Source organism: Mastigoproctus giganteus, unplaced genomic scaffold, assembly GCF_048544385.1.
Source record: "Mastigoproctus giganteus isolate SK-2022 unplaced genomic scaffold, ASM4854438v1 scaffold_17, whole genome shotgun sequence".
Classification (NCBI taxonomy): domain Eukaryota; kingdom Metazoa; phylum Arthropoda; class Arachnida; order Uropygi; family Thelyphonidae; genus Mastigoproctus; species Mastigoproctus giganteus.
Genome location: NW_028328294.1, coordinates 330,602 through 353,193, shown reverse-complemented (window position 1 = coordinate 353,193; position 22,592 = coordinate 330,602).

Below are 22,592 nucleotides of genomic sequence, written 5' to 3'. Positions count from 1 at the left end.
TGCTTCTAGATTATTTCGAGATACCTAAAACTGCTGCCTAATTATAGGGTTATCTGAATCTGCACTACTGTTAAAGACGAAAACGACTTCCTGTTTCACAAGGTAGTGGAAGCCCTTTACACCTTCAGATGGCAACACGATCTCGAAGACGGGTGTCACACTTGACAGGGATTTAACCAATCTGACATGTCCGAGGACTAATTTTCCATAAATCTCCAGGTGGAACCTGAAATAAATCCGGACTGTGGTTATTTTACACATGGGGCATATAGACCGAAAACATTAATCAGTATAATTATGAGTGATCGCTGGTCTTTATTGTCTAATGACGTTGAGATGTGATGAACATAATTCACTAGAAGCAGACCAGTCTGGCTGTTTGCCAACGCCATTATTATTCTCATCTATCGCTCCAAGAGGTCTTTGTACCTTTAAGAAAACGTGATTGTTCTTAACAAAAGTAGCTAGTTTGGGAAACCGTTGGGAGTCAGGAGAAAAGCGAATGACGTTCACAGTGTGGTTCAGATCCGGCGGCACCTCTGCGCGATACGTCACATGCACGCGACTTGGGTGAGGTGAGAGATTAAAGTCACGCTAAGGTTAATCTATCGATTTCTGCCTTTGTAGGAAACAGAGAAGTCTTAAAATAATCTAGACGATCGTGTATCCGTCTGGCTGTCTCATCTGCCAAAACTTGTGTATATTTTGATATAAAGTAGGTTTAAGCGTCCTCACCTCCTATGCAGTGATTCTTATATTTCACAGACCCCTTCAAGGAACGTGAATATGAATATATACATTTAACGTATACTTTAAGTTCGATTTTCAAGTGTAATATTGATTCTGAGTTCTTTCTGAGTTTCTTAAGTTGTCCTTAAACAATGATTAAAAATCTTTTTTTTTTCTTTTTGCCCTTTTTAATTCAAGGGAATTAAATTAATTTATATTTATTAAAACATTAAGCAAAATAAAATTAATAAACGAATAGTACAAAACCCTTTTAAAGATTTCTTATAATAAAGCTAGGTCTCACCTTTGGCCTGAATGGAAACACCATGATGATTTTAGACGAGTTCCAGATAGAAGTTAGCTGGATTTTGGCACGCGTTGATCGTCACTGTAGTCGCAGTGGGCCATGTTCATGATGTCCAACTCTATGGTTTCATGCCACGTCAAAATTTTCTTGGGATTTTGATCAGGACTTGGAGACAGCTTGCAAAACAGTATTTTTCTCAAACCAGGCGCTTCCAAGCCATGTTATAAGAAGTGCATTGTCATGTGAAGCAATTATTTGAAATATTATAGAGTCAAGGTTTTTGGCACCACAAACAGTCCTAATCCGAACCATGAGAAACAGACCGACGCCATCACACTTCTCAAAAATTCATTATTGAGATGACACACCGCAGCAGGTAACGGTCCTCAGGTATTCTTCAAAACTATACTCGCGCCTAGATCTGCACAATGTGTAGGCGACTTCTCACTCAACAGAGCATCTTCCCATCCGCATACGAACGATAGTCAACAGACAAGCCGAACAACCCTTGGCTCTTTAATGTCATATAGGAATTAAAACCTCGGCAGTCCTATGAAAATCAGCCCCGTATGGACAGCGCATCCCCACTTATAGACAGTCCTTGACATTGGGGCCTTCTTTGAAAATGATGCAATTACTCCTACAGGGTCTTCCAATCGCTATCTGCCAATTTCCTTGACGTATCGAACCTTAATTTAATTCTTCTCAACATCGGTATTTCATCTTTGCAAACATAAATCCATTTATTTTCTATTTATGCTCCTGGACAACCATATAAGTTCGGAGGAGTTCATAACATAGAGAGAAAAAAAAATGCACATCTGCCACTGTCCACTTCAAAAAACTCAAGTGGCCTCCTGTAGCACGCACCAATTAATTAACTGCTATTGCAACCTATAATCACACCTGTTTTGACTTCCAAAGATCCTTACCACTACTTAGACTGACTTCTGCTGATATGAGTGGAGTCTCTGAGCCACTTTTATACGTAATCCTTGTTTTCATATGGCCGACCCGCATCCTCCACTACTTTCAGAGGGGTGTTCAAATTGCTTTCAGAAGATAATTGAATTGCATAATACGTAAGTTTTCTTAGCAATCTGATGCAACTCTATTCATTCCACACAATCACGTAATACGGACATTTATATACAATTACCGAAGGTGTTTTATGTTTTATGTTGTGTTTTTCGTAATGTTCTGTAGGATGAACGTTACTAAATTAGTGATGTTAATTTTTATTTTGCTTCCTTTTATAATTATTCTTTCTCGTGAATTCTAGAAGGCGATTGTGTCCTGAATCTCCCTGTTTTTACCAGTTGAGACCATACGCAGGTGAGCGCAGCGTCTGCCCTCTAGTGGCTAATAAAATCAAACAAAGCCTTGTCTAATTCATTATGCGCATTCATAAATATTTTTAGTTTTATTTATTAATCTTTTTTATACCACAAAAAATGTTCTTGCCGAATGGAGTTCCTGTAATTTGTACAATTAATCCTGAAATCCATCCTTTTATGGATAACTGAGAGCTGACCACATAATACAACGCAGTCTGAACCTGTTATTAACAACAAAAGAAAGATACAATTTGATACGCTGTCAGTACCGTTAATTATTTATAAACAGCTACATTTTTAATAAAATGTGTTTACTCGCGTGATGTTTTATATGACTAAAATCTACATATTCGTTTCGAAGACTAATTATCGAGAAGACGAGACAGAAGCTGATTTATTCAAACCAATAAATCCAGATATCTAAAACAGCTGCAATTAATAAGTCTAAATGTATTGAAACTCTACAACAAGCAGGTGCAGCTGATATCTTGGGCTAAATCTTCCTCTGTAATGGCACGCCATCGGTGTCGCTCCGAGACACCTTTGGGATTATGGATTTTGTGCGTCCATCTCAACCTGTCATACACAGGAAGGGAGAGAAGAAAAGGACAATCAGGTATGCTGTCTGTTCCATTAAATTGCAGAAGAACAAAATCCTTTTGAGTCTCTTAATCAAAGTGACAGAGATGTGATTGTGCCAGCTGCCTCCAGCCAAAATACCAGGTGGGCCTTGGACAGCGGAGACGCAAAACGTGAAGCTTATTTCATTTGTCACGGTTAAAGCAGTCGGACATGATTGCGTGCAAATGCCGATATAAGAAAGGTGTGAGACAAATATCAAAGCAGATACTTAGCGAAGTAAAACAAAAGAAAGTGAAATAACTCAAGAAGACAGCGCGGTTTGTTCATTTATAAACGTGATTTATTGCGCATGTTCTGTTAGAAAGAAAAATGTTAACTGTCGTCTGCCTTAGTGAAGTGCCATTTTTGAATTTATTACTGGGGCTATTAATTTCCGTTTGTTTTGCAGACAGAAAAATAAGAAAGACAGGAATATGGACTCAAAAATAAATTAGTTCGATTTTCGCCTTCATAATTAAATACTAAATCCGGTTCCTTATTTTCTAAGAGGTATGAATATTAGTTTGCAGAGAGAATATCTAAAAGTAGTAAATACAGTACATGAAATCATAGTACAAAATTGACTAAATTTGCTGGATCTCATCGTAAAGAATGTGGTTCGCCTTAAAGATTTGAGGAAACCTCTTAAAAATAGTTAAATCGAGTAGGATGCTAGAATTAGCACAAATTGCATCATATCAGACTTATACCGTGAAGGGCTGGCTCCCAGGAGCCAGCCCTTCACGGTATAAGTCTTATATGATGCAATTTGTGCCCTCTTGGTCTTCTAGATGGGACTCGCTTCTGATTTTGACAGGGAGACTGGGTTCATGCGGTCTATACCAATAGACCTATACAGGGTGTTTCAGTTAAACGTTTCAGAACTTCTAAGAGGGGTAGGGTACATCCTGACAACTCGAAATCATATAGCAATGTGGGGTCGGAAATGCTTTCCTGAAGCGGTGTTGTACACAGAAGCACCATAAAGAAAAGAGAACGTAAGTGAGAAATCGTTTTAATAATACATGAAAAGAAGCAAAAGGTACATGGATTAAAGTAAGTGTTCGAAGTTTCTTCCACGGGCTACAATGCACGCCTCACATCTCCGACGCATGGACATCCGAACATTCTGGAATACTCCAGGCGAATTTCGAATTTCTTCGGCAGCTACTGCGATTCTTGCAACCAGCTCCTCAGCATTGTCAACAGGGGTGTCATAAACTAGCGATTTCATATGACCCCAGAAATAAAAATCAAGACATGATAGGTCGGGTGACCGAGCAGGCCAACGCACGGGACCACCACGTCCGATCCACTGTTGACCAAATGTGACATCCAGGTAGTTACGAACATCTCCGCTATAATGGGCAGGGGCTCCATCGTGTTGGAACCACATTGTCTGTTGCGTCGATGCAGAAATCTGTTCATCTCTCAAAAGTTGTGGCAATACTTGCTGCAGAAAGATCAAGTAGATAGGTCCGGTTAGACGACACGGTAACAGGTAAGGTCCGATGAGGTGATCTCCCATAATACCGGCCCATACATTGACCGAAAATCGAATCTGTGCTGCACGACGTCGTATTGCATGCGGGTTCTCGACCGCCCAGATATGGTCATTATCCTTGTTGAAAATTTCTTCCCTTGTGAAGGAATTTTCACGGTCATATGAAATCGCTAGTTTATGACACCCACCCCTGTTGACAATGCTGAGGAGCTGGTTGCAAGAATCGCAGTAGCTGCCAAAGAAATTCGAAATTCGCCTGGAGTATTCCAGAATGTTCGGATGTCCATGCGTCGGAGATGTGAGGCGTGCATTGTAGCCCGTGGAAGAAACTTCGAACACTTACTTTAATCCATGTACCTTTTGCTTCTTTTCATGTATTATTAAAACGATTTCTCACTTACGGTCTCTTTTCTTTATGGTGCTTCTGTGTACAACACCGCTTCAGGAAAGCATTTCCGACCCCACATTGCTATATGATTTCGAGTTGTCAGGATGTACCCTACCCCTCTTAGAAGTTCTGAAACGTTTAACTGAAACACCCTGTATTCATAGCTGCTATTATTACTCCTTATGGGATTTTTTAAACCCTGTGAACGGATACTTGTACCAAGTGCATGGGGTGGCTGGTTGGTTGGTTGTGTCCGGTTACTATTATTGAGGTGGTTGGTTGTGTCCGGTTACTATTATTGGGGTGGTTGGTTGTGTCCGGTTACTATTATTACTATTATTGTTGATCGAGGAACTCTCTGATTATCCTACAGGTGTTCGCAACCGTTGCTTTCTGGAGTTCCATGTAAATGATCTCTGGGAGGCCTATTGCTGCTAGATCCGTATGGACGCTTTTTAGCACCATGCCGGTGGTTGACACGGCGATTGGGGCGGTCATTACTTCTTCCATATGTCACATTTCTTTGACTTTCTGTCTTAGCTCTGTTTACCTCCTGAGCTTTTCCTCATAGGTTTTCTTGAAGGTTGCTGGTCCTGGCATAGTTTGTAAGCAGAGTTATTCAGTATAGCTATTTGGTTGTTGTTAGATTTTCAGGCACATTCGCAAATTAGGCCATATTGCGCCGTATATAATATATCTGCAAATTGCGTGTGCTCTCGCCCTCATGGGTAGCACAATTGATAGAATCTCCGTCCTACCCGCCCTGGAAAAGACCTGAGTTCGAGTCCTGTAAATGACGTAAGGAATTTTTATGGGTTCTTTTAACAACGTGGTTGAGTTAGTCAGTATTAGGCGAGGTTAGCATGGATTTTTCTCACGGAAACTCGGTTATTCATCCAGCAAATAGAAAATCGACCACAAAAAAAAAAAAAAAAATCACGTAATTTACAGACAGTATACACGGAGTAATATGTCCATAGTCGCTAATGCTCCTAAAACCATATAAAAAACAACAACAGCTGCATTCTGTGATTGATTTTCTGTTTGCCGGACCAAAAACCCCACTTTTTGGATATAAAAAATAACATGGTATCCTCTCCTGAGACTAAATAACTCAGCAATGTTATGAAAAATACCCATTTCTAGTCTTATTCGGTCTCGGGGAAGAGCCTCCCTCTCGTGAGCCATGCGTTGGAACCCATATAGTTCTATATATGTAGTTTTTATTAAAGTCATTATAATGTCTTCCATGGAATGCCTTCTTCGCTCACTTTTCTGTCTTTCTTTATTCTGTCTATGTGATGCCATTTGTATATCTTCCTTATGGCTTGGTAGATTGAAGCTGTGTTTTCCTGGAATTTAATTCCTCAGTTTCCTAATCGCCTTCTTCTGTTGCTGAACAAGGTCTGTCAAATTCCTCCTTTTCGGGCTATTTCTTTTGAGTTTTATTGGCGCATTAGCAACTATGGCTATAATGCACCAAAACCAAGTCATATAAAAGATTACAGTTAAGATTTTAGTGATCTAAGTCACTATGTCAAAATGAATAACAATAAAAATACATAAAAACTGTAGAAAATTGAGAATTTGAATAAAGCTGTCAAGGTTTAAAGTTTTTAAATGGTTATAAACGACTGATACATGGTCATTGTCGCATAATATCTAAGTGTATAAGGCTCAGTCAGATGACTAAAAGCAGTAAGATAAAAAAAAACACATTCGCGTCTTAAAAGCACACACATGGACAATCGAATAAAATATGCCGTACGGTTGAAAAGGTGTCACACAGTTTACACATAGGACCGTCATCTGCACTCAGCAGGAATTAATGCGTAAGATATCTATGTCCTATGAGCAGATGAGCAAGAACAACTTCCTCTCTGAGGTTTCTGCGTAGACTAGACTGCCAGTAGTGGATTGTAGGCCTCATCTGATACAGCTTGTTTGTGACCTGCCCATGCCAAGATTGTTGCCACTGGGAAAGTAATTTAGAGTGTAATATTTGCCTGTAGTCTATATCGGGGACTAACAGGCAAAGATTGGCCTCGAAGAACAAAATATACCACAGAGTTGAAATTAGCCAACCAATAACAACTTCATTCAAATATATTTGTCTTTAAAATAGTTTTAAAACGTTGAATATGGTTCTCGCCAGAAGAGGGAGGGGAGGGTTTGTAGAGACCTTTGGTTAGAAGAAAGAAATTACATAACCGTCCTGGCATGACATTTCTAGGTCTGTTTACAAGGTACCATCGCTTACGAGGATTGTTGGCACATTTATTAGGCCCAACATAGCGATACTTTCTTTGGCCATGTGGTGCAAGCTGGTGATTTGTAAACTGTTAGCAGTTTTGTTCGCGCTTTCTGTCAGTGGCGCTTACAGAATTTATCTGCACAAATTCGTCTCTAGTTTAGTTTGGTAACTTAGGAGTGAACCGCAGCCTCAGTAGTTTTATCTTTGGTGGAGAGGATATACGACATTTTTACTACCAAGTCGCAGTAAACCACGTTGTAAAGAAGCATTCCCAGTCTCATTAAAAATCCCTCAACCCAGACAGTTAACGGAGAAATGGGGTTCGTCAAATTAGTTGTAATAATCGTTGAAAACTACTCGATGTATGTATATATTTTTTCCTCCTATTATTTATTTATTTTCTTTTTTACAGTACGATTTCAAACCATAAGGAGAACTACAAATTTTCATATTTCAAATTATTTTTGCTCAATTAATTAAGGCCGAGCAAGATTTTTAGGCTTTTCAAAATTTTCCCAAGAATTTATTCCAGAGAAGATCAGTGCTGCTTGAACTACAGGAAAGAACAGTAGAAGTCTTATAGATTATTGACATGAATTCTGGGACAGTTTAGGATGGATGCTGAAATAAACTGTGCAATTGACCTTGTAGTTAATGATCATCGTGTTCCTTTGTAAACAGGATAAGCTTATTGGACAGTTACTTGTGACGATACTGCTATTTGTCTTCATCTCATGTTGACTTCTTAAGATCAGTGGCTCCTTGTTTCACGTTTCGTCTTATTCATGTTGTGGGGGTTCTGTTTTTGCTTCCCTTTTTCTCCAGACCTCCACCCTACTGAGGTCTCAAACAGCCCACAAAACGCAAATCTAACTGCAGTTCACAGGAAATTCTAGATTCTAGGGTGCGTGAAGCGGTGTGTTAGCAGTACATTAAAGACACATTTTTTCAATAAAAATTTCAAACCTTTAATGAACACTATATACAACATTTACATAAAAAAAACCAAATACATATATGCATATCAATTTCCATATACACTGAGTGATCACTGAATTATGACCCCCCTATGAAAACTGGATGAGACCCGTTGACCACGTGAGGTACGAGAGTGCGGAGTTAGTCGACCTACGTAGCATAGATAAGGTGTCAGGGTGTAGGTAGTAAAATTCCGAGCGTGATGGGTAAAAGAAAGGATTTATCGGACTTCGATGAAGGACAGATTGTGTGTGTGTGTGCTCGACGAGTTGGTGCCTCGATTTTCCAAACGGCGGAACTTGTGGGGTGTTCGAGAGCCGCCGTAGTTAAAGTGTACCAGGACTGGCGTCAAAATGGTTAAACAACGACCCGACGGCAAAACTGCAAAGGTCAGCGAAAGATTGATGTTAGAGGTGAGCGCTGTGTCCGACGACTCGTACAGGCGAACAGGAGCAGCACTGTTGAAGAGTTGAACTACCCAATACAACATGGGCTAATCCGGAACAATATCTAGCTTGACCATGCATCGCACGTATGGGCTATACCAGCAGATGGCCACTACGACATCCTCTCCTAACCAAGGTTCATCGGTGTAAAAGACTCGCCTGATGCAAAGATCATGCAAGTTGGACGTTAGAAGACTAGAAGAAGGTGTGCTGGTCGGACGAGTCACGTTATTTACTCCACACCGTGGATGGTCGTGTACGGATTTTGCGTCAACAACATGAGGTTCCTGATCCATCATGCATGGTACCAAAAGTGCAAGCCGGTGGAGGCGGTTGTATGGTGTGGGGCATATTTCACTGGCAGGAACTTGGATCCCTGGTGCATGTGGGACAACGTATCAGTGGTCTCCGCTATCGTCAACTGCTTGCTGACTGTACACCCCGCTATGCTACACTTTTTCGCGAATGGCGATGGTGTCTTCCAAGATGACAATCCGCCAAGCCATTGGACACTTGTTGTGCAGCAATGGTTTGAGGAACACAGTTCGGACTTCAACATATAGATTGGCCTCCGAACTCCGCTGATATCAATCCCATAGAGCCAGTGGTGAGCTATAGTGGGCTCGCATGGGCTCGCGAGAGCCCACTGTTATTTATTTATTTATTTATTTTTTGAAAATTTGCGACCCCATTGTTGAGAAGATCATTTATTTTACAAATGAAATCCTGAATGCAATTATTGAATAATGTTGAAAATTAAACACGTTGCAGATTATGATGACCATACATCTAAATGGAAAACCATTGCTTCAATTTGATCCGGATCGTTATGCCAATATTAATAAAGAAGTAAATTTCATATGGAAATTTTTAAAAGAAAATTTTTTTGAATATTTGTGCAATATTTTTTTCATGTAATCTGTGATTTTTGTGTACCTTTTCTAGAACAGTTTGTTTTTTATGTCACTACAGATCACTCGTCCTACCTTAGTTACTCCCTCTATTCAAGAGGTTTCTAAATAAATAAAATTTCTCTACAAACCGTATCTGTCAAGTTACCATTTGTCTAAATTAGTGATACATGTTAACATATCCTCGCCTTACTACCCCTATGATTATATTTCTTTATTAATTCTTTTATACTATTTCTCTCTTTTTATTACCCCTGTACCACCCTTACGTTATTTCATAATCATTACCTTTCATAACAAATTATCTCGACCTTAGTAACTAACTTGCCTATTTCAAATTGAATTTTCTTTAGAAAGAACTATTAATCAATTTCTTACAGAGTTTAGATTATGAGTCCATGAGTTCGGGGTTCAATACAAAACAGGAACTGACTTACGTTCCGAAATAGCCGCAACTTCCAATTCCATTGCGTTCAGGCTTGCTTCGTGGCAGACAGACTTTCTTCCGTTTCTTGGCTCACATGTCTGCACAACTGGCCATTTCTCAACGGGCCGGACCCTAGACACAAGTCTAGGCTCTTACATGACATAACTTCGAAGGTACAGCTTGCGATTATGTTGCCAGGGACGCCGATCACCCTATCACTGCCGGATCAGGCTTTCTTTCTCTTCTTGGCTCACTTATCTGCACAACTTTCGACACGCACGTTTCCCACTCTTCCATACCTCCAAAAAAAAAAACAATCACTTACTTACTTACTCTTCACGTACTTGCTTCCTCTACGCCTCACTATCCCTTTCTCTCACCCATTTCTTCTCTTTTTTCTTCTTCATCTTGCTACCACAAGATGTAAACTCCGACCACCAAACATCTACTTCCACTTCAACCAGCAAACACACGACTTTCTCTCCTAGACCACAGAGAAGTCAGATACAGAGTGGACACTTGCTCAATTACTTTCCCTGAACTTTTCTTTTTCCCTCAATTTGGAATGTCTCCCCCCAGGACTCGCAACCAATCCCCATGATGAAAATTTAACCAATCTGTTTAAATTTTCATTCCTTCCTATTTGCTAAAATATCTCACCACAGACGTCTCTCTAGCGCACAAACCAACCCTTTTCTAGAAATTTCTTATTTTTCTCACACGGCAGTATGACCTTTTCATGTATGCTGGTCGCCTCCAAAACACTCATTTTCGTGTTCACACCTTCTCTGCTTAATATATCGAAATTACCCAAATATCAGCCAATCTGACGCCATTTTCTTTTTACGCAAACACTGGACGTCCACTCATTTCCTGTTTACCATCCAATGGTGGCTTAGATCAAAACAGACGCTTCATAATCCAGTTTCACAGTCCTATTGTTCTTGCCCTCAGCCACTCTTTCTCGCCTGTTCACAAATGGCACCCCCTCCCTAGTGCTGACCGCTGTCTCTGTGTGCTCTCTTATATTACTCGAAATTACTTGTTTCCATTTAGCCGCTATTTAACATATAAATCTATAACTTTTCCATTCCCAAATCCAGTGTTTCTTCAAACTTTAACCTTATTTACATTAAAACTAAATATCCAATCTTAATACTTACTATTTTTAAACTTCATGCTCCCTTTCCATCGCCCTTCCTGGATTTATTTTAGCAAAACAAATATTTCTAATTTATTTGTAAGATTTAGGTCTTACAATGTCATGTGCTTGTCTTGTGGTTCCTTGTGCCACAATTTATATTTCTGACTAATTCTAATATGTAATGTGATTTATTGTCTGGACATGTTATATGTTGATTTCGCTTTATGACATTGTAATGATGCAATCCATGTAACGATAATTTATCTCTGAAGGAAGTTTATGGTACTGCTCATGGTCCAAGCGGAATAAATACCTTAGACACTAAAAAGTCAATATTCCAAACACAGTTAATGGTCCACGAGGATTATTGAAGTTGGGACGAAATAACTTAATATACTATGACAGTTTATGATGCTGCCTTGGTGCCTGGAATAAGTGGTGGTTCATAGAGCTTCCTACCAAGATGGAGACATGCATCTGATTTCTATCACTGACTTGCTGAACTTTACTGCTGGAGGCAGTAAGGTGAGACCTTGCTGATTCTAATAAACATATCACGGTGGGTCAATATATGAGATTGTAAATGAACTGAACAAATTGGCTGGACCTATCTTCGAAGATACAGTGGCGGACGAAAACGGGGACGTAATATGCCAATTTGTTCAGCAACTCGACAGTCGAGAATTAATCTTAGTTTCAGCAACACTGCGCGACTTATTACACCTCCAGTGTAACAACAGGAATGCAGAGAGGTTCTTTTAGAAGAAAACCAAGATTTTGCTTTATACTCATGTAGATTCTCCATAAATGGTAATCTATTAATTTTATGTTTTGGGAGTATCCAATTAACTTAAGGCAAAAGAAAATGTCGTTAATATTTGGCCAGTCATCTAAAATTGTTTTAAGCATTAGGTGAAATAAGAAGACAATCAGCAGGAGTTACTTAAAGTTAATTATCTCTCTCCCTCTTTGCAATTTCATCCACTATAATTTAATACATTGGGCAAAACTGGACCTTTAACGAAACCAGACAAAGCTATTAAAACTTACGAAGTTCACAGAGTACACACAACGAATAATAACCTTGGGATTGGGTTTATCAAAAACAATCGATCCAACACGCACGAAATGCTAATTATCGATGTATAACAACCCCACAATGTATGTCGGATTAAGTAGACAGCGTCTTAGTGAAAAAGACTATAACTTCTTATTTTTCATTTGAGCACTCCCTATAAGGATACGCTTCTGGATGACAAACTTTTTTCCTACTTCGATATCCGCTTTTGCAATTAGCTTTAGAAAGTGCTATTGTGCTTTCTGACATTAACAGAAGAGGAAAGGTCAGCAGCAGGAAGTTTATAAATCTAACAGCGAGCCAGGTTCTTATTATCTTATTTCAATCTGGATGTTCAGAAACACCTGCATTAACTTGAACGATGCACTCATCGCATGTTTACTAAGTAGTTTGCTGTAGCCAAACTGTACGGGAAGAAACTGGAAGTTTTAGCTACTCCACTGTTAAAGACACAAATGTGTTGTACATCTTAGAACTTGCGTTGCTCCAGGTAATTTCAAGTTATTCTTCAGTTTCCGAGGGTATATTTTACACCTTACACTGATAATTTAAAGATATATAATCTTTAACACACTTTTTCAGCTATGTGTTAATTGTACCAAACATGGGGAAACATCGACAGAGTCTGAAAGAGATAATTCCAAAGGACTGTCCCAGAGTTGGTACACGAAGATGAAAACTGGCAAGAGAACCCATTACAATCGACCTTGGGAAAAATTAAATTTATATAAATGGTGTACGCCAAGTGATGTGACAATGGAGGAGTATTTCGGGATACATCACCACACAGTGAGATTCATGTCGAATATGACAATGCGATGTAAGCTCTAATGGATGAGATATAATAGCAGAAGTCAACATCGCAAACCAACTTCCGCATCAATGTGGGGAATTAACTTATTGACAACTGAGACTTACGTGATTGGGCGGTTGACGACTGGAAAATAATTGGGTTGGGCTAACGAACTGCGCTTCCATTCGCTGGCAATTTTTGGCAATTTCTTTTCAAGCTGATGGTTAGAGGCGACTATATAACCGGATTACATGGTCGCAGTTCAAGTAGAGAAGATTAAAGAAAGAGTATAAGCGTTTCCAAGTATATGTGATAGCACTATCGGTTCTTGCAAGTTTTAATAACTAAAGGTTCCTTTTCCAAAGTGTATATGTGTGTCTAAAGGTGTTACAGAGTGCTAACTCATAACCGCCTTCTAAGTTTGTGTTGAAACAAGTCTGTTATCTTATCGTGTGGTTTTGATGTATGTGCTGTGATGTGTTGCTTCTGTTGTTGTCGTTGTGTTATTCGATTGGCCACTTTGCAACCAGGAAGCAACAATCAAAGAAAGCTATTCCTGATTCTCGTCTTTGTCTTGATGAGGCGAGCATTTCATGTTGATGTTATCCTGTTTAAGTAAAGACAGCAGGGAGACCGAAAAATACAAACTATCCAGCCCCTGGCAAGCCAGGTTCAGCAAGATTCTTTAACCACAACAAGACAGGTTGAGAGTTGAGGCAAAATCGCATCCAAGATACCGTAAGGAATGGAAGTCCAACAGATTAAAAAGTCAAGTCCACAAGAAGTCAAGTAAAATCCAAGTAACGTTAGTTAAAAGAGTAAAGGTCATGTATGTTCAAGTCCGATGTTAAATAAGTGTAGTCATATCCGATAAAGGCCTAAAGCTAATCCACATGGAAATCATTTTTTTTAAGAACCGGATGTCAACGTACAGAAAAAGGTAATCAGGGAAAAAGGTTCAAGAAGAAAACATTCTGGAGCCAAAGAATTGCAAGGTATTTATTTGTCTAAAAACGCCTTTACAATGTAAACTAAATTGTTTGTAATTTTCTTAAAATATTCTTTCCTATTCGAAATTCTTATTATTACCTTAAATTGATTAGTTATTCAAAATTTTCTTGTTTAGAAATCTCTATTTCCTCTTCTATCACATCAGGCCCATTTTATAGTTTTTCTGTTGAATAATGTGAACTAGGTGGAGATGGGCAAAAGCCTAGGGACATCCCCGATACAGAACACAAAGACTGTCCTTTGGTGTTGCACTACCTTCCACTGGACGGCAAATTCCACTGGACAGCAGCACTAGATAATAGAACCATGCACAGCTCCTCATGCTTAGGAATGGCCACTAGGCAGCGATCGACCGGTGTTGATCGCTGTAGACACTTTTTCAACACAGATTTTCCAAGGTGGAATTCGACTAAACGTCTAGGTGCCACCCAAAACAAGTACATACGCATACATACCCCCCCCACACACACACACACACTGGCTAGAAAAGTCCTGAGTATCTCGGGCTCGACTCTATCAGACCAGAACTTATAGATTTCATCGTGTTAAGAGAACCTCATCCTTTGAAACCTCATCAGTTGATTCACCGTATGAAGCATTCATGTATCTCATGTCCAAATGAACCTGAAAAACATCACTTTGAAAATCAGCAGTAGATTTTTCTGTGGAATAAATTCAACAGAATCCCTCAAAGAAGAAATCTCAGCACCATCACAACGACCATGATTAAAGGTAGAGAAAATGTCAGCAGGCCTGATTTAATTCATCACATTTCGCCAAGGATGCCTCTTGTGAAAACAAATAATGGTGGTACACTGATTACAGAGAGTTACGTAATTCATCTTCACTGCTTTAATTTCAGCAGTTTGCCCGAAAGCAGACTGAGAACATTTCAAGGCTCCATGAGCATTTCGAATTTGGAATGAATGAAAAGAGCATAGTTCGGACGTCCAAAAAGCGACCCATTTATCACGCCAACATCTGAATTGCAGGGATAATTAAATTCTTAAAGAATAAAGCCACTTCTTCGGCAGTAAGGTTAAAAAAACAACACCCATTCGGATATGGATACATTTTCTTTTAAATAGTCATAAAATTTTCTACATGAATCGAAACTAAAAGGAAAAAAACCTAAACTATCAAGTAAAATAAGATATCGACAAGGAAGATCAGATACATATAAAATTATGCTTCTCTGATCATAGTACATACTGTATGTCAAGTGGCACTGCTGGTCCTGCTCCCTCCCTGAACTACGCATTTGTATACTCTGTGTTGCAGCCCAAACTCTGATGACGGGCAACATGGGGTAAACTAGTGGGACCGTCCCGTCCTCTGCCGGGGAGGGCGCGTGTAACAGGGAATAGAAATGTCTCTGGCGGCGGCGAACCCTGAACGACACCTGAACTTGCCAGGCAGGGCCCCAGAAGGGGGGGGACTATGGAAGGCGAAAGGACAGCAAGGGAGACAGATGAGAAAGATGTAGTCTGCGTGGGTAGCACAGTTATATCGTCACCGTCCTCCCCACACCGGGTGGAAAAGGCCCGGGTTCGAATCCCGTCGACGACGCGAGGAACTTTAATGGGCTTTTTTCACTCCGTGGCTGAGTTATTCGGTCCCAGGCGTAGTTAGCAAGGTTTTTCCCCCAGAATCTGGGGTTTTTCGTCCAGCAAACAGACAAATCGACCATAGAACAAACGCAATTAACAGACATATGACACACAGCACGGCAATGAATTTAATTATTCGGGTGACCTAAAAATAATAACAGTTTTTTAGATGAGAAAGATGAAAATAAAGAAGGTGGATGATAGGAAGACTTTCCACCTGGAAATAGGAAGTTAAAGAAATAGAAGGACAACTCCTGTAGATGAAGCCCATCCTCCACAGGGAGGATGCGCTCCTCAAGAACAGGAAAATATTTGTGGTGGTAGAGTCCACCAGGCAAAAAGGTTGGGATGGGAGGTGGGGAATACAGAAAGGGAGTGTATGGGATAAAAATCATAGAGCCAGGGCTCTATATGTGAGGGGAAGAAGATCGCACTGTGGACATTCAGTACTTCTCTGTTAGTAAGCCCTGACAGGCTAGGCCAGCTGAAGCCAGTGATAGCAAATTCCACGTTATGCCTCAGGTGAAGAGGCATGACGGCGAATCTGTTAGAACAGCACACCCTCATCCCAATTGTACACCTGTCATACTTTCATTTACACAATTGCACTTATATATATGTATGTATTAATAAATATGAAAGTTGGAGAGAAGATGTGAGTGAAAGTTACACTTCTTCTTCTTCTTCAGTGTATCGACTGGTTTGCCCCTTTGATGAGCTGTCTCCACTTCGCCCGGGTTTTGTGCTAAGTGTTTCACTTCTGCATAGCTTCGAAGCCCAGTTTCCTTCAGAATTGTATTTATGATGGTGTTTTCTTGATCTTCCTTGTTTTCTTTTTCTCAGTATTTTGCTTTCCAGTACATCCAGTAACATCCCTCTATGCCTCATGGTGTGTCCGATCCATTGTAGCCGTTGTCTTCTGATTCTTCTTAGCAATTCTCTTTCTTCTCCTACACGTTGTAAAACCATGTTATTACTAATTTTTTCTGTCCAGCTAATCTTTTCCATTCTTCGCCAACACCACATCTCAAAAGCCTCTAGTTTTTTTCAAGTTTGTTTTGTTTAATGTTCATGTCTCTGCTGAATACAAAGCAATAGACAAAATGCATGTTTTCATAATTCTTTTTCTTAGGTCTAGTGACATATTTCTTTGGCTTAGTAAAGTGATTTCACCTCTAAATGCTTGTTTTACCATTGCAATTCTTGAACCGATTTCAGTGTGGCAAAGATGAATCTTGTGTTATAATTTGTCCTAGATATTTGAATTTTGTTACCTGTTCTATTTTTTCTCCATCAGTTTCAATGTGAAATTGTTTTGGCTTTTTACTTATCATAATTTTTTTGTTTTATTAGTGTGTGTGTGTGTGTGGTATGGGTGTTTAATGGCGCACAAGCTGCTGTGGCTATATTGCGCCTATTCATAGGTATGTTGAAAAGATAAAATAAATAATTAATGTGAAGACGGTTCAATCTCATTTCATGCCAGAAACTAATCAGAGTCGCTTATACATTCCTATTTGTTTCAAATAACAGAAAAGTTCATTAATATTGGCATTTTCACCAATGATATCATTTAATATTATCCGTTCACGGAAATTAGCCAGAGAATGAAATATTGAAGTTCGATGTTGTTGATAATGTGGGCAGTCAATCAAAATATGTTTGACTGTTAGATGCTCAGAGCACTGTGAACAAAGAGGAGGATCATCGCCTGTGAGTAGATGGAGGTGAGTCAGATGAGTATGTCCTATTCTAATCCGCGCGAGTACCACTTCTTCTCGCCGAACTGTCTGAATGCATGAGTGCCAAAATTTTGGGTCCTGTTTTAACTGGAACAGTTTGTTATTTGTTTGTTTATGCCATAGCTCTGTCCATTGTGCATGATATGCTGTTTGAATTATAATATTATAATCAGAAACTGGAATAAAGGCAGAGGTTAAGTCTACTGTTGATGGATTTTTAGCCGAAATATCAGCCAACTCGTTCCCTTTGATGCCTGAATGTGCTGGAATCCAGCAAAAGTTCACTCGTTGCTGGCGTTCTTCGATTTTCAACAGCAAATACTTGATTTGATTTAGTATAGGGTGATCCTTATAAGAGAAATTCTGCATTGCTCTAATTGAGCTCAGAGAGTCGGTGTAAATTAAATATTTTGCAGATGGGTGAAGACTCAAATTTTCTAGAGCTAATTGAATTGCATATAATTCCGCTGAAAAGCTGCTGTACTCAGGTGGAAGAGAGGCTGATATGATAGCAGAGGGAAACACTGCTGCTGCTCCAACAGTTGAATGAGATTTGGAACCATCAGTATATATCGGTAAGAAGTCAAAACAGTTTTGAATATGGCTAGCATGGAGTTGTTGCACATTCAGAGTTGGTAGACGATTCTTTCCCCATTGGAGAAAATAATTATCACAGGCTGGTTGAGGAAATGGGGTCCATGGTGGGCAAGAATAATTCTTTCTGCGCTGCCTACTCTGGAGAGGAACATTCCAATTTTGTGCTATTTCAAGGAGCCGTAAGCCTGCTGGGCGTATTTTATTTGGTTTATTTCTATAGAGATTGTGAAATGATGGATTAAAGAGATATGGTTGGATGGGGCGCGGAGAACAGTTTCGTATTCTGACTGCATATTTAAGTAGTAACATTTTTCTGCGGAGGTAAAGAGGGGGCTCATGGGCTTCAATATATAGACTATAGGTTGGTGATGTCCTATAAGCACCAAGAGCAATCCTCAGTGCATTGTGTTGTACAGGATCCAGCCAGCGTAATACACTCTTTCGAGCAGAATCATAAACTGGGGCACCGTAATCTAACCGAGATCTAATCAGTGCTCTATATAAGAGCAGCAAAGTTGTACGATCTGCTCCCCAAGACTGGGCAGATAGAGCTCTAAGCATGTTCAGCTTTTTCAGACAGGTAGTACGTATTACTCTAATGTGCTCAAGGAAATTTAACTTGCTGTCTAATATTAATCCCAAGAATCTAATATTGTTGGTAATCGGGATGCTGGAATTTGATATCCGGAGTTCAGGGTCTGTATGTAATTTGCGTTGGTTACAAAAGTGGATAGCAACTGTTTTCTGATGGGAAAGCCGATATCCATTGAACTCAGCCCATTTTTTAATTTTATTGAGGGATATTTGCAATTGGCGTTCAATAGATCTCATGTTCTGAGAGTGGCAAGAAATGGAGAGATCGTCAGCATAAAGATAGGCTTCTACAGTATTTGGAAGTTCTTTGGAAATGGAATCAATTCTAATGGCAAATAGGGTTGCGCTCAAAACCGACCCCTGTGGTACTCCTTCTTCCTGCAAGAATGTAGAAGAAAGGGAGTTTTGGTATCGAACCTGGAAAGAGCGGATCTGGATGAAGTTCCTAATGAATATAGGCAGGTTGCCTCGTAGACCAAGATTATGTAGGTCACTGAGAATGCCATATCGCCAGGTAGTATCGAATGTTTTATTAGTATTAATCTTCATATTTCTTCACTTTCTTAGTTAACTGTTTTAGCATATTGGATAACATTCTTGGGCTACCTGCAAGGATTACCTGATCATCTGCAAACTTGATTGTGCTAAGCGTTCTTCCACCTATCTTTATACCTAACTTTTCACCATCAATGCTTCTTTCACTATTAATTCTGCAAATATATTAAATAAACCTCCTCTTCCTATTTTTGCTGTTTCTGTTAATTCTCCGTTTAACCTGATGATGGCCTTTTGTTTTTTACAGATTCCTGCCATTGGTTATCATTCTTTCACCTAAGAATCTTCAAGTTCCTATTGCTTGTTTTGTAGATAAGTTCTTTCTGAACCCACATTGCGTATCCTCTAAAAATGTTCGATGTAGGATTCTATTCGTATTTTTATGATTTTTAAGACAATTTTTGATGCATGTGATATGAGGCTGATGATTCTATAGTCTGCATTTTGTTGATGCAGATTGTTTGGTATTGGTCCTATGACGGTTGTACAATGTTCTTCTGGCATTTTTCTTCACTATGTGCTTTCAAAATCAATCTAAATAGTGATTCTCTGTAATATTATCTATACCAGGAGTTTTAAGAAGCAACTTTAAAGCTAGCTCAAATTCTTCTTTTAATATTTTGAACTTGTTTTAAGTTTTGTTGTTCTCCTTTCTCTCATATTTCCAAGTGTAACTGCATGGTTCCATGTATAAAATGGCATTATCTTTTTCATTTCTGATTGCTCTGGAGCGAATTTCATTACATGTCCTTGTAATGTCTTTAGTTTTCTTGTAGGCCTTATCTGTTCGTCCATACTGCATTAAGGTTTCGATTTCTTGGCATTGTTCAGTCCACCATTTATCTTTTTCTTTTCTGCATTCTCTTATATCCACAGTTACACAAGATGTCAAAAGCAAGGCCAATTAGGGAGGAGTGACCTGTAAAGTAAATAAATTAAGTTAAATTAAACTGACAAATATATAAAAGTAATGCTAGCTAGCATCAGATAACGGTGAATATGTTTGACTATATTCAAAAGAGGGGTAGAACAAATAAGCAATAGAGTCTGATGTCAGCAAAAGTATCGGGTATTTCATCAGGGGACTACACTTGATCATGCATTAAGGACTGCGTTTCTATACTTGTCCATAAATGCGAAAGAAATATAACTCTCACAAAATATGGACAAGGTAGTCCCAACGCAGTGTATGTTGTATAAAATAATTAAAAATATTTGTATATTGTAAGTGCAAATTCAGAATGAAGTAGCAAATGCAAATAAAAGTTAAGTGGATATATTTGTAGAATTTAGTTGATAGAAATTAAAGAAATGCAAATGGTATAAGGTTGGGGAATGAATTGGGGATAGGGAAGGGTTAAAAAGTGTATCTGAATTAAATAAAGGTGAAAATAGCTAGAATGGGCTTAAGGAAAGTAGGAACGTTCGTATCACCCTCGTATTGCACTAATAGTTTTACGAACCGGAAAAAGTATAAAGATAAAAGTTAAGAAAAGAAATTATTATAAAGTACCAGGTAAGCTGGGGTCATAAAGCCCAATCTTTTAGTAAGGCTATGTGAGTATTAGTATGAAAAAAGAAACTACTACCAAATGCATGCGTAGTGGGAAGTCGAAAAAAATATCAGAAAATGGCCGAGATCTAAATGCGGAAACATAACAAGTTGCTAAAAAAAACGTACAAAATGATACCTGGAATCTTAAAGTAGTTCGTATTTTCAAGGGGAAAATTTGTAAAGGTAGGGTACATGCACTTTTCGTATATTCATTTTTGACGGCACATGCATTTTCGTTTGCGCGCACGTCTATTTTCGTATGCGAAAGTGAATTTTGGTATGCGCGTGCGCATATCTATTCATATATGCATACGTAACAATGCATATGTATTTTTCAATGCATTTGGCACTGTTTCAGGGCCAAATAGCCCTGAAACAGTGCTGTCTGGGTGGTGGTACCTATCTGAGAATAAGTAACACTAGTCTTCTCCTTAGGTTTTGATTTGATTTGATTTAAGAATTCTTGGCGCAAGAGCTACTGCGGCTAAAATGCGCCTGTAAAATTTTATATAATGGTTTTGTTTTTGATTCGTATATTGCTGCTAATGATTTCCAAGGGTAACATAGAATGACTATAGCTTGTTTTAGAAATATTTAGTTTTATATTTGATTGTAGTAATTTATTTTCTTGAGGAACTGAAAAACATCTGCTATATTTTTTCTATCTTCCAGTATGGTTTTGAGAGTGAGGGAGTGATGTTTGTTTAGCTCTTTGAAGGAATTTCGGCGCTCATCTGCAAAAGCTGGACAAGTAATCAATATATGTTCTACTGTTTGTTGTGTGTGACAGATAGGGCATAGGGGGGGATCCTCTCCTCGCAAAAGATAAGAGTGACTGAAATACGTGTGTCCTATCCTTAACCTAGCAAGTATCACTTCATCACGTCTATTTTTCTGAATGCTGGATTTCCATGGTTGGAGTAATCTTTTGATCTGATGCAATTTGTTAGAGGTAAGTACTTGCCATTGCTGCTGCCAGTGATGTTTCCCACTGTGATCAATTACGTGTTTATAGTCTGAGAAAGGGATATATTCTGATGCAGAAATATTGTTGTTAGCTTCTTTGGCGGCTCTGTCTGCTTGCTCGTTACCATATATTCCGACATGGCTTGGGATCCAGCAAAATCTAATGTTACGACGTTGTTCAAGGAGTTTTGATATTTTGTATTGAATCTGCTGTTGTAGAGGATGTTTGTTAAAACTGATATTTTGTATTGCCATCATGGAACTACGGGAGTCAGTGAAAATTATGCTGTTTTGAAAACTTGAATGGTCGATTTCGTCTAGTGCTAACATAATGGCTTGCAGTTCTGCGGTATAAATGCTACAGTCTTTTGGGAGTTTTTGGGCCAATGTGATGTCAGAAAAGTAAACTGCCGCTCCCACATGAGAATCAGTTTTGGATCCATCTGTATATAGAAAGCAATAATCTGAAAATTGTGCCTTATAAGCAGCATGCAGCTGTTGATGGTTTATATGAGAAAGGATTTGTTTGCTCGAAATGTGGAAGGAGGAGTCACATAAAGGTTGTCTGATTATCCATGGTGGAGTTGACTGCTTCGTCAGCGGATTTATGTTATCTAGGTTAAGCTCTCTACTGAGAAGAAGGTTTTTTAATCTCACATTCGCAGGTTTATTGATTCTTTGTTGTTGCTGATAATGTTGTTCCCATTCAGAAGCAAAAAGAGTTTTCTGTAGAGGGTGGTCTGGTAAGGATTTTATTTTAGCTGCATAAGAGAGTAATTGATTTTGTCTTCTGATTTGTAGAGGAGGTTCTTGAGCTTCGGCGTACAGGCTCTGCACAGGTGAGGTGCGGAAAGCTCCAAGGGCTAAACGTAGTGCACAGTGATGTACCGGGTCGAGCCATCTCAGGGCACTAGGCCTTGCCGAGTCATAGACTGGGGCACCATAGTCTAGCTTAGACCGAATGAGAAGGCGATATAAACGTAGCAGGATTGTCCTGTCTGCTCCCCAGGATATGGCGGATAGGACCTTCAGGATGTTCATTTTC